This window comes from Ovis canadensis, chromosome 24 (assembly GCF_042477335.2).
Source record: "Ovis canadensis isolate MfBH-ARS-UI-01 breed Bighorn chromosome 24, ARS-UI_OviCan_v2, whole genome shotgun sequence".
Taxonomy (NCBI): Eukaryota; Metazoa; Chordata; class Mammalia; order Artiodactyla; family Bovidae; genus Ovis; species Ovis canadensis.
In genome coordinates this window covers 46,456,953-46,471,242 of record NC_091268.1, presented here as the reverse complement: position 1 = coordinate 46,471,242, position 14,290 = coordinate 46,456,953, and the positions used below count along the sequence as shown (strand labels likewise).

The following is a 14,290-nucleotide window of genomic DNA, read 5'->3' as shown; positions in this document are numbered from 1 at the left end:
GAGAATGAATTTTTCAGAAGTGGCTGTGTCAGCTAGCTGACCTGAGTTGGTGTCTGGCTGACTTTGTCACTTTGCGTCCATTCATAAATGGAATATTTCCTGCCGTACCAGTAAACAAGGCTCTCAGAGTCATCAGCAATTGCAGCCCTCCAAGGTGAGCAGTGAGCCCTGAGGAAACTCGGGAAGGAAAGAATACCTGCCATCCAGCAGCCGTCAGACTGCAACCACTCCCTGCGGTGAGCCCTGAGGAAGCTCAGGATGTGAGAACACAGGATACTGGCCCCAGATAGCCGAGGTGCATATCAGAGAAGTGATTCCAGTGATCCCAGAGTCTTGCATTTTCCCACACGAAGAAAAGCCCTGAATTCCTTAACTTGAGATTTCTGCTTTTCTTTAATTAAAAATCATCTTTTGATGTTCCAGCTACCTACTGTTTATTGCAAAATGTTTCTATAACCTGGCTCCCCTGCCCTTGGCTTCTCAACGCAGGGAGCAGTTCTCTTGGGGCTGCTTGAGATGCTGTCTCCTAGGCTTGAAGTCCTAAAAATTCCCGCTGAGTTAAACATAACTCTCCAACACAGGGAGCTCAGCCAGTGCTCTGTGACAACCTAGAAGGGTGGAATGGAGCAGGGAGTGGGAGGGAGGTTTAAGAGGGAGGGTATATGTATACTTATGGCTGATTCATGTTGCTGCATGGCAGAAACTAGCACAACATTATAAAGCAATAATCCTCCAATTAAAAATAAATTTTAAAAGTAACATTCTACTTTTAGGTTGTGAATATTTTTAAAGTCTATACCATATAGCTTATTCATTTCATGGTGCCATCTTGGCTCACTTATTCCATCTCATTATTTACTTCATCTAAGATATAGGATAATTATATCTTCCTCCTTTAGTAGTTATGGGGATTGAGGGAGATAACCTATATTGATAGTTTTTTAAAACACTCAGGGGCTGCCATGAGGAGCTCAGAGAGGGGAGCTTTCCCTATCTCTGCTCCTGCCCTTCTTTCAATCAAGTGACTCCAATCGTATCAATTTTGTACATTAATGTTCCTCTTAAGACTTTGTTTACAGAGAATGTTCTATAGCAGAAAAACAGCTTGAAACTCCTAACCAGAGTGAAGATACTTGATGAAATGGAAAAGTGCAAACCTAATAAATTAAGAACCATTCATTTAGACATTCATCAAAACTGGGTTGGGCCTGGAGCTGTTCTAAGCACAAAAGATACATCAGTGAACACAATAATGGGGAGGGCAGACAGTGAATGTATAAACTAATAAATATGAAGTGTGCCAAGTGCTCCAAAGAAACACAAAGTGAGGTCAAAGAATTGGGTGATTGATTGTTGCTTTAGCAGGGTGGTTAGGAAAGAATCTGCTGACAAAGTGATGTTTGAACAAACATAAAAGGATTTCCCTAGTGGTCCAATGGTTAAGACCCCATGCTTCCACTGCAGGGGATGTAGGTTCAGTCCCTGGTCAGGGAACTAAGACCCCACACGTCTCCTCACAAGGCCAAAAATTAAAAATAAATAAATAACAAAATTAGAGTTCAAAAGGGGAGTTGTATGTTCATATATATCAAGAATAGAAAAAGAACACAATTTGATTTAGATAAATAGGGTTAATTGTGAGACAGTAGTAGACTGGTAGAATAAAGCTGCCTTCCAATTGTACTTAAATAGGAATAGAAAAGCTCAAAGTATCTAACAGAAATAATGCTTGTAATGAGAGAAAACAAAGAACTTCATTAAGTAGAAAAGACAGGTTGAGGTTGAAGGAGAAAAGGATAAATATGATTATAATATGAAGCAGAAGTTGGCTGTATTCAGCTTCCAGTTTTAAATAACATCTATTGAGCAGCCCTGAAACAGCCTTTCACAGCTTTTAATTAAAATGCCGCTTAAAACACAGAAAAAAATTAAAATTCACAACTCCATAGGAAAATAGGACCGGTGGTCAACCTACTTCTGGATATAATTGGGAAGATTGTCCTTTATGAAGCAAAGGAACTGGAAGAAAAAAAAGAGACAATTTGATGCCCCGTGAGCTGAAAGCAGACACACAGCATTCCTTCGTTTGCTCATATTTGCTCTCTGGTTCCAGGTATGTATCTTCAGAAACCGGAGAGAGATACCCTCTCCTGCAAGAATGCTGGCTTTTGAGGCCATCCGAGTGAAATTCCTCTTCCTCCAAGCTCTCTCTCTCCTCACCCAGATCAAGGGCTCATTAAAACTCATTCAGTCAATTTCCAGCTTTACATTTAGGTCTTTAATCCATTTGGGGTTTATTTTTGTCTATGTATTTTATTTTTTGTATGATGTTACATGTAGCTGTCCCGTCTTCCCAGCACCACTTACTGAAGAGACTATCTTTTCTTCATTGTATATTCTTGCCTCCTTTGTCATAGATCAGGTGGCCACAGGTGGGTGGGTTTATCTCTGGACTTTTTATCCTATTCTTTTGGTCAAAATCTAGTATGTGCCCATAACCATTTAAATCAAGCAGAAGAGTTAAAAGTTTCACCTCTGTTGCTAATGATCCAAGTAGAAAGTTTCACCTCTGTTGCTAATGGTCCAAGTAGTTTCACCTCCAGGATCCTTGGTCTTCTCCTCCATAAAATAGATCATTCATCCCACAGTATTGTTTTGAGGCGAAGGTAGTAATGACTGTGAAAGGACTTTGCAACCTCTAAATGCTATACAATTCATAAAATAACACTATGATGTTAACTGAAACTCTAAATTTGGAACCTTTTAAAAAATCTTTAACATTATAAATAAATAAATAAAACATCCAGTCAGAACCAGTCACCCCCAGAAAATAAGTGGTCCCAGGAAATGGGTGGGGCCAGTGGAAGAACAGGAGAAAGATACCCTCTGGAAGATAAATTCCTAGGGAGGGAGGCACCCAGGAAGAGCTATTGGAGCCGTGCATCCTGGGAGCTGAATGTAAGGTTTCACTTCCTATACCTGTTAGAACCTTGGGCTGTGGGAATGAAAGGTCCCATCTCCACCAGCAGAATCTTCTTAGAGTCAACTTGCTCCACACTGTGGAACAGTCTTTGGAGCTTTATTCACTGAATCTGAGAAGCACGTTGGACCCAGTACTTAAGTGAACCTAATACGCAATGCACAAACCCAGCCATTAGTAGGAACCATGATAAATTATATCTTCCTCTGTCAAGGATAAGTCAAGAGGGACTTTCCAGATGGTCCAGTGGCTAAAACTCTGTGTTCCCACTGCAGGGGGCCCAGGTTCGATCCCTGATCAGGGAATTAGATTCCACATGCCACAACTAAGATCAAAGATCCCACGTGCTGCAACGAAGACCTGGTGCAGTCTAATAAATAAATAAGCTTACTTTTAAAAAAGAAAGATAGAAAAACATGCTGAGAAGTTTGAAATATCACCAGGAAAGGAGCATGACTGTTTTGTTCACCATTAGAACACCAAGGGCTAACACGGTGCCTATTCACTACCTGTCTATGTTCCAAAAGTTGCCTGAAACCTAACCAAAGCACCATCGCGCCATTATTTCACATCATAAATATTAGAATATGCTTCCTTTTCATGTGAAAATAGTTCTCTATTAGTAGGTTATATATCTTGATTTTTTTCCCAGTACTCTGATAATGTGTTCATAATCAGACCAATAGTCATTAATAATCAACAGTTCACATTTCTGATAAATTGAATGCAATTAGGGAAATAAGATCATATACACAACAGGTTAAAGTCAGTTAGATCAACATAGGATTGTACAAAAGTATAATAAAAATAAAGTCAGTGAGATCATATAGAGTGTTATAGACTGACTGTATCTCCGCCAAATTCATATCTTAAAACACATCCCCAATGTGATGATTTTGGGATGTGAGGCCTCTGGCAGGTGATTAGATCATGAGGGCAAAGCCACCATAAATGGGGTCAATGTCCTTATGAAAGAAACCCCAGAGGCTGCCCACCACATGAGGAGGTTGTAAGAAGATGACCAAGAATGAGGAAGCAGATTCTCACCAGACACCAAATCTGCCAGTGCCTTGATCGTGGACTTCCCAGTCTCCAGCACTGTGAGAAATAAATTCCTGTTGTTTATAAGTGGCCAGGTTTATGGTTCTAAGATATGGATGTCAGTACATGACTCTGGCTTTCCTGCAGCTATGGCTATAGAGTTAAGCTAATGGCGCATCTCCAAACTAAGAGAAACATTTAGGGCCATTTAAAACCATTATGATCAGTACCTTTTTTGGTTTAGAAATATGTGTACTTGTCTTCCTCTTGTTCAAAATAACTCCCTCTGCAATCGATGTCTCTCCATCACACTGGCCAAGGGATGTAATAATTGCATAGTACTTTATCCCACTCAATGTGTTTTCATATCCATTACATCATTAGAGCTTCACAGTAACCCAGAGAAGAAGTAGATCAGGTGTCTGCCTGTGTTCATGCTGAAGAGGTAAGTAGCAGGAGAAGAGAGCATTTTGGCTTCTCCCGACATGGAGGGGGAAGGATGGTTGTTTGGGACGAGGAAGGAAGAGAACAAGGAATAAACTCTGAAAGAATGACATAGCCTGAGGACATGACATAAACTGATTAGAACCAAATAGGTCCAAGATGGCTGAAAAGTCAACTTCCACTAGACCTTGAGCCTCAGTATGTGTTCATCGTAATACATCAGCAAGCTAAATGACACATCCATCAACACCATGACAGTTTCAAGGCTGACTATCAAAGGCCAAAAAGTGGGTGGCCGCCCAATTCCTGGAAATATCCGCCCCTTCCCCCAAAATAGCTGGAATAATCTTTCTACTCATTAGCCTAGGAAATTACTCAGTCCATAAAAACTAACCATGCCTTATTTTGAAGTCACACTTGCCTTCTGAGATGGCCCACACGCTGTCTGTGGAGTGTGTTTCTCTCTAAATGAATCCATTTCTCACCTACCGCCTTGTCTCACTGAATTCTTTCTGCAATGAGACATCAAGAACCTGAGCTTCATTAAGTGCTAAAACTAGGTGTATGATCTCAGGTGGAAGATCATGGGTTTTGGCTGGATTCAAGTCCTAGCACGGGGGCTCAAGTCGCAACCTGAGTTGCGCAATTTCAGTTTCATCAGAACCCTTAGTTCACCATCCACCCCCAACTTCTGCTCTCTTCCCAGCCACTATTAAACTTTGGAACACACTCAAATCTAGGCCTGACTCATGGAAACATTAGTCAACAAGCATACCAAGGACTTCCTCAGAAGAGTCTGGTTGAGAAACTTCCAGAATGACAATGGCCAACATCCTTAAAAACAATGAGAGATATAAGTGATATTGGTTACTTTGAGCGAGGAAGGCTTACTGAGGGTATGTGAGTGTGGTTCTGCGTTGCTGTATATTCTAGTTCGTGGCCTGGATATGATGAAATCATGATCATTCATTGTACGGTATACCCTTAAAATTGGTACACTTTTCGGTATCAAGGTTATGTGTTCAATGAAGGTAAGAATTTTTAAAGGCTCGGATATCTTTCTCACTCCATCCTAGCTTAATCCTCCCTTTGTGTCTCGGCGTTTTACATTATTTTTCTCTCCTCTTCTAGGGTGAATCACTTTACTTATTAAAATGATACTACAGCAAAATGTTGGAAAATGATGTGCCTTGTGGTGGTGATTAAGTCAAATCAAACACATTTGTCACTGAAGTGATGGCCTCCAGCTGTTTATCTGGGAAATATAATTGAATACTAATTGGATCAACACTGTAAGTTGTCAGTTTTATATTCACTAAGGTGTAGGCTAAAGTATGAGAGGGGAATTTCTCTAAGTTTAAAATACAAACAGACTTTTTAATTTTTCTTTCTTTCTTTTTTTTTTTTTTTAACTTATTTCTAATTTTTGGCTGCATCACCGGGCATGTGGGATCTTAGTTCCCTGATTAGGGACTGAACTCAAGCCCGCCTCGGTAAGCACGGAATCCTAACTGCTGAATCACCTGAGACGTCCCCGAACAGAATTTTTAAAACACAACCTAAGTCTTCCAAAGAATTTTGCATAGGTGATTTCATCCTCACTCCCACCAAAGAAGAAACACAGATATTATTTACATGGTACAGTTGGTACTTTAACTCCACATGTACTGTGTTCACTACTTGCTTGAGAACTTATTAATATCAATGTATTTCACATTGAATTTGGCTCAGTTTTCACTTCCTGGAAACACTTGTTATATCCCTGCCCTCAAGCCACACTCACAATCAACTAGCAGTTCTGAAGATCAGGACAAAAATGATAAAGGACTCTGAAAACTTATGTTAAATAAAATATAAATGTATGATGTAAAAGATGATGATATTGCAAATGGAAGTGATGAGTTTAAATAAAATTGTTTTCCAGGAAAAACAAAATGCTTGATGACTTTCTATAACACTTTTGAAACATTCTAGGTGCTCTCTAAACTGAACCACAAACTCGAGTTCCACACTGAGGACTGTGAGAAACACAGTGGGAAAAAACAAAAACAAAAAAACAGCAAACACAGCCCAGTAAAGACACCAAGATACCAGTGCAGCTCTGTGGTCTACAGAGTTGCAAACGTGTAAGGTCCACTGCCCCTTTGTTGCTGTTGTCACTGTTTAGTCGCTAAGTGGTGTCCAACTCTTTACAAGCCCATGGACTACAGCCCATCAGGCTCCCACAGCAACTTCTGTTTTTGATTTGGGGATCTTAGTTCCCCAACCAGGGATCAAACCTGTACTCCCTGCACTGAAAGGCAGAGTCTTAACCACTGGACCACCAGGAATTCCTTCTCCTGTTTATCTTTGCATGTGGCCCATCACCTCCCACTGTTGAGAAAGCAGCCCCCAAAAAAGCTGACACCACTTTGTGGTGAGAGAGAAGACAATGGATCACTGAGTTCAATTTCCCAACCACCCGTCCTGAGTGAGCGCTCACCTTTGTCTCCCGGGTCAACACAACTCTAGTCACTGATCAACAATTTTCATAAAATCTCCTTTCATTAGAACCAGTGAAATACACCATTAATAGATATTTTTTGATCCATCAAATCACTTTTCCCTTTTCCCCTCAACTATCTTTCCATTCAAAATTCTTTAAAATTACACACAAAGGGGGAAAAAATGTCAGTCTGTACGCATGCCAATGACCCTGTATCCCCCCACAAGCACAGCACCGTGTCACACTTTTGTTTGACTCTCTGTTCTATGCTGTAGCACATGGTTGTTCTGCTCCTTTGGCAGGTACAGCAGAACCAAAGGGATTATACACTTAGCATCTGGAAATACTCCACGAGCACCATAGACCAAAATCTGTTCCCTGTCTCTTCCCTCCTAGGCCAAGTAGGTAAAATAAGAAAGAGAGAAGGCTAGGTTTGCACACTCAGAATGGCCCCATTATAGGAAGCCCGCAGGCTAATTTAAATCTCAAATTCTAAGAGCCAGCAACTTGTTCTGGGGCTTTTAAACAGGGAAAGGACTTGGAAGGACTTACATGATAGGCTCTTAACATTGCCAGGTGCGTGCGTGCTAAGTCACTTCAGTCGTGTCCAACTCTTTGCAACCCCATGGACTATATATACCCTGCCAGACTCCTCTGTCCATGGGATTCTACAGCAAGAATGCTGGAGTGGGTCTTCCTACACTCCTCCAGGGAATCTTTCCGACCCAAGGACTGAACCCACATCTCTTATATCTCTTGCATTAGCAAGTGGTCCTTTACCACTAGTACCACATTCAAATACTCAAATTCAGGGACTTCCCTGATGGTTCAGTGGTTAAGATTCTGTGCTCCCAATGCAGGGGGCACAGGCTCAATCCCTGGTCAGGGTACTAGATCCCACATGTCCCAACGAGAAGATTCCACATGCTGCAACTAAGATCTGGTGCAGCCAAATAAATAAATAAAAATAAATATTTTATAAAACGGAAGAGCATGTGAAAGCAAAGAAGAAATTGCTTCTCTTCTGTCTTAAGGCGACACGAGCATCTGTTTCTGGTGTGATTTTCTTCCCATGGTCACTCCAGAATTCCGCAGGCCTGGAGAGACAGAGCGCTGACTCCCTGCTAACTAGCACACACACCACCATTTCCCAGGCCCTGGGGTCACATTACCCAGTCCATAGGCCCCAAGAGGGTTGGCGTGATGAACGTGTCTCAGGACGGACAGCCTGGGAACTGCCCAGCCCAGTTGCCACAGAACCGCCTCATCACGCCTGTGTGTAATTTACACTGGTCAGGGGAAATCATTTCTGGCTATTGATTCTAGATGAAGATGAGGCAAAGGGAACAAATACAGCCCAGTAAGAACGCTGTGTGAGGGAAAGCCGGGAAGAGAGACTACAGGGTTCATTTAATTCCTCCGTGGTCAATAGGCTCTTTTTTGAAACGCATCATTCCCAGATCCCAACAGCATGGGTGTGGCCTGGGAGCTCATGGCTCCCAGGTGCCCTCTTACTTCTGCACTTATCCTAATGGATGCCACTGTACAAAGACTGGCCTTTGTACAGTGTTGGGAGGTGGATTCCCAAGAAGTGCACCAAAGGGAAGTAGTTCCAGCCTGGATTCCTCCACTGCCCTGGAGGAGGGCCTGGCAACCCACTCCAGTCTTCTTGCCTGGAATATCCCATGGACAGAGGAGCCTGGTGGGCTGCAGTCCACAGGGTCACAAAGAGTTGGACACGACTGAAGTGACTTAGCATGCTTGCACGAACACAGACAATCCTCCACTGGGAGCAGACGTAGGCTTTCTAATCTCCCGTCCTACTCACCTTTCTCCCCTTCTCCACACCCCCTCTTCCTGTTTATGACTTTCTTCTCACCAGTATTAAGTTAGATGATTCATTCCGCCACATTAGTGTTAAGAAAAGAACAAGAGAGACAGACATTGGGAGGGAGGGAACGGGGGGGGGGGGGGGTGGGAATTAGGAGGAGAGACAGAGCATCTCCTTCTTCTTTGGGGGGCCTTTTTCCATTATCCCACCCCTCAGTGAAGTCTCTGAGTACCTTGCCTCTGGCAACGAGTAGTCAGAGAAAGAACCAAAAAAAAAAAAAGGAAATTGCCAAATCTCAAGCTGTGTCTGCCACTAATGGAGAAGCTTTGGTCGTGAAGAAATGGCAATTGAGATTAGGGTAAGAGTGAGAACCTACTGTGAAACACAGGGGACTCAATGCTCTGTGGGGACAAACAGAGGATGTATCTATATGTACCGCTGGTTCACGTTGCTGGAGAGCAAAAACTAACACAACTACAATAAAAAATTAATTAATAACATTTTTATAAAGACTAAGGTAAGAATGTAGCTGTGAGGCTCAGGAAGTCTTTCTGCCTGCCTGGGAAAGGTGTGGAGGTGAAGTGGGTATCAACAGGAAGAAGCCGAGACATCCCACTGGTCAACTGCCAAATTTTAATGCAAATTAGATCTCATCCATTGTAAGTATTGAGCAGTATCTCCCCACAGGCCATACCCGGATTCATTTTTTGGTAACTGACTGTGCTGTACAGAAGACACTCTGTGCTGTGCTTAGTCACTCAGTCGTATCAGACTCTTTGTGATCCCATGGACTGTAGCCCGCCAGGCTCCTCTGTCCATGGAGATTCAACAGGCAAGAATACTGGAATGGGTTGCCATGCCCTCCTCCAGGGGATTTTCCCGACCCAGGGATGAAACCCAGGTCTCCCACATTGCAGGCGGATTGTTTACTGTCTGAGCCACCAGGGAAGCCCGAGAACACTGGAGTGGGTAGCCTATCCCTTCTCCAGGGGAAATTCCCAGCCCAGGAATTGAACCAGGGCCTCCTGCACTGCAGGCAGCTTCTTTACCAGCTGAGCTACCAGAGAAGCCCTAGCAGTTCTTTAAGCATGGAGTGCCAGAAAAACGCAGGCAAGAGGAAAAGGAATAATTTTTTTCTTTTTCTCTCTTTCCTTAGGTGAGGCAATACTTTTGCGGTTCTTATGCATGGTTTTTCTTTTCATTCAGTAAAAATAATTACTACTCCTGGCTGCTTGTGTCAAAAGAGATTCTTCCAGAATACCTTGACAAAGCAAGGGCTAACCTCCCTACACATCCATTCATGAATACATGAATTACCTTGGTGAAGAATTGATTGAGTTCCCACAGTACGCAAGGCAAGACTGGAGACTAGTTAACTAGTTAAGAATGAATGGCACACTGTTAACCTTTTAATATCAAGAATAACCAACAATTTCCACCCCATAACAGACCACTTTTCCTTCAGGCCCATGTTCTGGCTCTGAAAGGGCAGCAAGGAACACCTGAAGAAGAACAACTTATCACAAACACCACCTTCAGTGCTTTAAGTTCCCTCCAGTAACTTCCCAACCAGGCCATTGTACCCAGAATGATGCCTGGGACACGAGAGGTGTCACTAAAGCATGGACGACTGTGGAGGTCAGGCCTGGAAGGCTACTCAGTGGGTTCAAAAGTCACATGCTCATACTCAATTACTTCCAGAACACTTGGAAAACAAAAACGAACATTGTGAGAACAATGATCCTATGCCTGGCACTCATTATTTCCTTATAACTCCCAACGGCCCCTGGAAGAAACTCATTTTACTGATGAGCGAAAAGGCACAGGAGGTGAAGGGACTCATCACGATCGCTGATGCTCTCATGCTCCCCTCGGAAGCAGCACTGATGCTCCACCTGACTTTGGGGAGAGCCTGGCGCACTGAAGAATCACAAAGCCAAATCCTGAGAGAGAAGCATCAAGGTGGTACCCATCTCTACTCTCAGGAAACCCTGAGAGCACACCCTGAAGAGGATCCGGGGGTGTTTTCTCATCCAAACCAATGACACAATAAGGCCCACTTGGCACCAACACTCCACCCAGCAGGGGCCCAAAGGATTTCCATAATTCCCTCAGCAGCCAACGGTAGTCAGTTAATTTTTATTATCATGATTCATACTCCTTGGTATGCAAGAAAAACCAACTTCCTACCCTCCAGAGGACACAATATTTGAGAGAGTGCTACAGCCCCAAAGGCTGTTTTGTTTTTTAGTTCAGCAGCCTTTTATTATTATTAAGAGACTATCATGACCAGGGCAGTACCAGGCACTCGTAAAATAATGGTGGACAACACAGACATGCCCTCTGCCTTCAGTTTACAGTCCAGCGGTTATTTCAATAGAGGCACTGCCAACCTAGAAAGTGCTGGAGAGGAAAACAGGTGGGAACAAGGTTAAGAAATCACATAACAAGATTTTTTAAAAATCAGTGGTAATTTTTGAATATACTAGTGGTTACCAGTGGGGAGAGAGAAGTGGGAGGGGCAAGATAGGGGTGTGGGATTAAGGGCCACAAACTCCTGTTCATGAAATAAAGGATTGGGACTTCCCTGGTGGTCCAGTGGCTTAGACTCCACGTTCCCAATGCAGAGAGCTTGAGCTCGATCCCTGGTCAGGGAACTAGATTCCACATGTACAACTAAGAGTCTGCATGCGACAAACTAAAGACCCCACATTCCACAGAAGGATAAGATCCTGTGTGCCACAACTAACACCCGGCACAGCCAGATAAATAAATATACATTTTAAAAAAATAATAAGATAAATGAGCAACAAGGATATATTATACAGCACAGAGAAACTTAGCCATTATTTCGTCATAACTTTCGAGTACAATCTATAAAAATATTAAATCAACTATGCTGTACCCCTGAAACTAATATATCGTTATATTATTGAAAAAGAAAAACTGTGATTTTTGAAGCTGGATAATAAGCACATGGGGTAATTTCCTACTATTCATTGTATTTTGGGGTTGAAAAACTTCTATCAGTCTTACTAAAAATGAACTAAACATGTCATGTGTTGCCCAAGACATTAATGCTGCTGCTGCTAAGTCACTTCAGTCATGTCCAACTCTGTGAGACCCCACAGATGGCAGCCCATCAGGCTCCCCCGTCCCTGGGATTCTCCAGGCAAGAACACTGGAGCGGGTTGCCATTTCCTTCTCCAATGCATGAAAGTGAAAGTGAAGTGGCTCAGTCGTGTCTGACTCTTAGCGACCCCATGGACTGCAGCCTACCAGGCTCCTCCGTCTATGGGACATTAATGAATATCCCTTAAATTGTTCAGCATTTTTGAAACCAACGTGGTTACAGTCAATCCTCCTAGAAGTGGTGTCAGGGGAAGTAATAACTCCTCCTGTGTTATGAATGAGAAAAAGACAGGATTCATAAGACGCTCAGAGCTGGAAGGGACCCAAGCATTCAATTCTCCATCCTAAGGTTTGACTTAATTGCAATCCCATCCATCACAACACATTAAGATAGTTTGAGCCCAGAGTGAACAAAAACTTTTTGAAGTCTGAAAACGAAATAGGCATCCTTGGAAAGAGGGTGCATCTCTGGCCCTGTGAGTATCAGGCAGAAGAGGGAACCATGGATTGAAAAGCAACAAGAGGGGTCATTTGCTGGTGGCCCAGCGGTTAAGAATCCGCCTGCCAGTGCAGGGGATGAGGGGTCCATCCCTGGTCTGGGAACTAGAATCCCACATGCCAAGGGGCAACTAAGCTCATGTGCCACAACTACTCAGCCCAGGAGCTGCAACTACTGAGCCCTGTCCACCTAGAACCCATGCTCCACAACAGGAGAGGCCACCACAGGGGGAGGCGTGTGCACCACAGCGAGAGGGTAGCCCCCCCGTTCACCCCAACTAGAGAAGACCCGGCACAGCCAAAACAGAGAAAAGCAACGAGGGAGCCCTCCAACTATTACTTTGCCATGGTGCTGAGGATTTCAGAAGGTTTCTTTGTGTTTCCTCGGTGGTTCCTTCCTGGGGAGAAGCAAGGAGCGCCATCCTCCATGTAGGACTTTGCTCCCCACTTGTGTATCGGGAGGAAAGAACACCAAAGGAAAACAACCCCCATTTAGCGAGCAGGAACACGCCGCTGTGCACTTGCTGAGTTTATCTGCCTTATCCCGCCTAATCTTCGCCTGAACCTAGTAGGTAAATACCATAATTATACCAAAACACAGGCACGCAGAATTAAAGTGACAAATTAAAGCGACAAAAGACTCTCGGAAAGAATCTTCACGCTCACCTTCAGTTGACGGACAGACAGCACCTTCCTGGGACACTCTGCGGGCCTCTGCTTGTTTAGAATTCTCTAGCACCCAGGGAGGCCAGCCCAAGACAGACACGGGCACTTAGGGAGTGGAACGCAAAAACAAAGGCACCTGCAGAGCCAATTAGTGACTTAAAATTCCACTCCAAAACCTGTCGGTTCCCTGAGCTGAAGTCGTGAGCTTTGATCACAGTCACTAACTCCGAACAGCCCCGGCTGGCCTCGGTTCCCCGCAGGGAACGGTAAACATTCTTGTGGAAGTGCAAACATATCGCTTAGGGTCTAAAACGGCCTGTAATGGAGGCAGAATTTCTTTTGGAAACAAGCTTCCCTAAAAACGTAAAGGTTGTTGTTTTTACCGCCCAAGTGAATGATCTTTCCGAGGGCAGCCAGGAGTCCTCTTCTGGTATTGACAGCACCCGCAGCGCAGATAAAAAATGGAATGTGCATTTTATTTCCCTACTGAACTCCTGCCGGCTCCACTTTGAGGCATCGGCGCCTCCCCCACTGGGGAGGTGAGTGTCACCTGCTATAGTTTTTCTCTGAAAGGGAGGTGGAGAGGTGAGGTGGAGAAGGTGTAATTACAGGTGGAGCCTGGAGCATCTTAGATTGTGATACCTGGCGAGGCTTTCTCTCCAAGTGCAGCCCTGAAGGAAAGATGCTTCCCCACCACCTTTATCAAAACCGCTGTCAGGGGAGCACCCCTGTTATTAAATACTGCTCGGCTCGGCTGCTTGGGAGGCATAATCACAGGTGGTAGACCCCGAGGGGAAGCTGTTCAAGGAGAGAAGAGAAAGAAAACACAAGGATGAGCTGACTAACAACATATAAATGAAATGTAAAAATTCGATTAGGGACGTGGGAAGGTGAAAGGAAATGAAGAAATGGGGGTGTCAGCGTGCAAGGGGACTCCGGATCTCTTTTTTAGTCCTTGCATGGGTGGCTGAGAGTCCTTTTGTTTTTCAGTCCTTGGTGGGAGAAAGCAGAAGATTGTAGAAAGGCGAGACATGGGGGAGAATGTGGTCCTGGCAAAGCCACATGGCCCTGACCTACCTGCTAATTCACTTCAATGAAGTAACAGGAAAGGATCAAAAGGACTAGAAAGCTGTTGGCAGTGTATCTGACCTGGCCTTTGGCAGGTGCATCAAAACTGCACGTGACCTCAAAAGATCCAGGCACTAGGTTATCA

General features: G+C 43.9%; 1 long non-coding RNA gene across 2 annotated transcripts in view; it reads right to left on the bottom strand.

Moving 5' to 3' along the window:
* The window catches only part of LOC138428902 (uncharacterized), a 60,453-nt gene extending 46,980 nt beyond the window's left edge, over window positions 1-13,473 (bottom strand). For both annotated transcript variants that reach the window (XR_011252613.1, XR_011252612.1), the window contains exon 1: window positions 13,078-13,473. This is a non-coding gene — a long non-coding RNA (uncharacterized lncRNA). The remainder of the gene's footprint in view (window positions 1-13,077) is intronic.
* Between the last annotated feature and the right edge of the window lie 817 nt (window positions 13,474-14,290).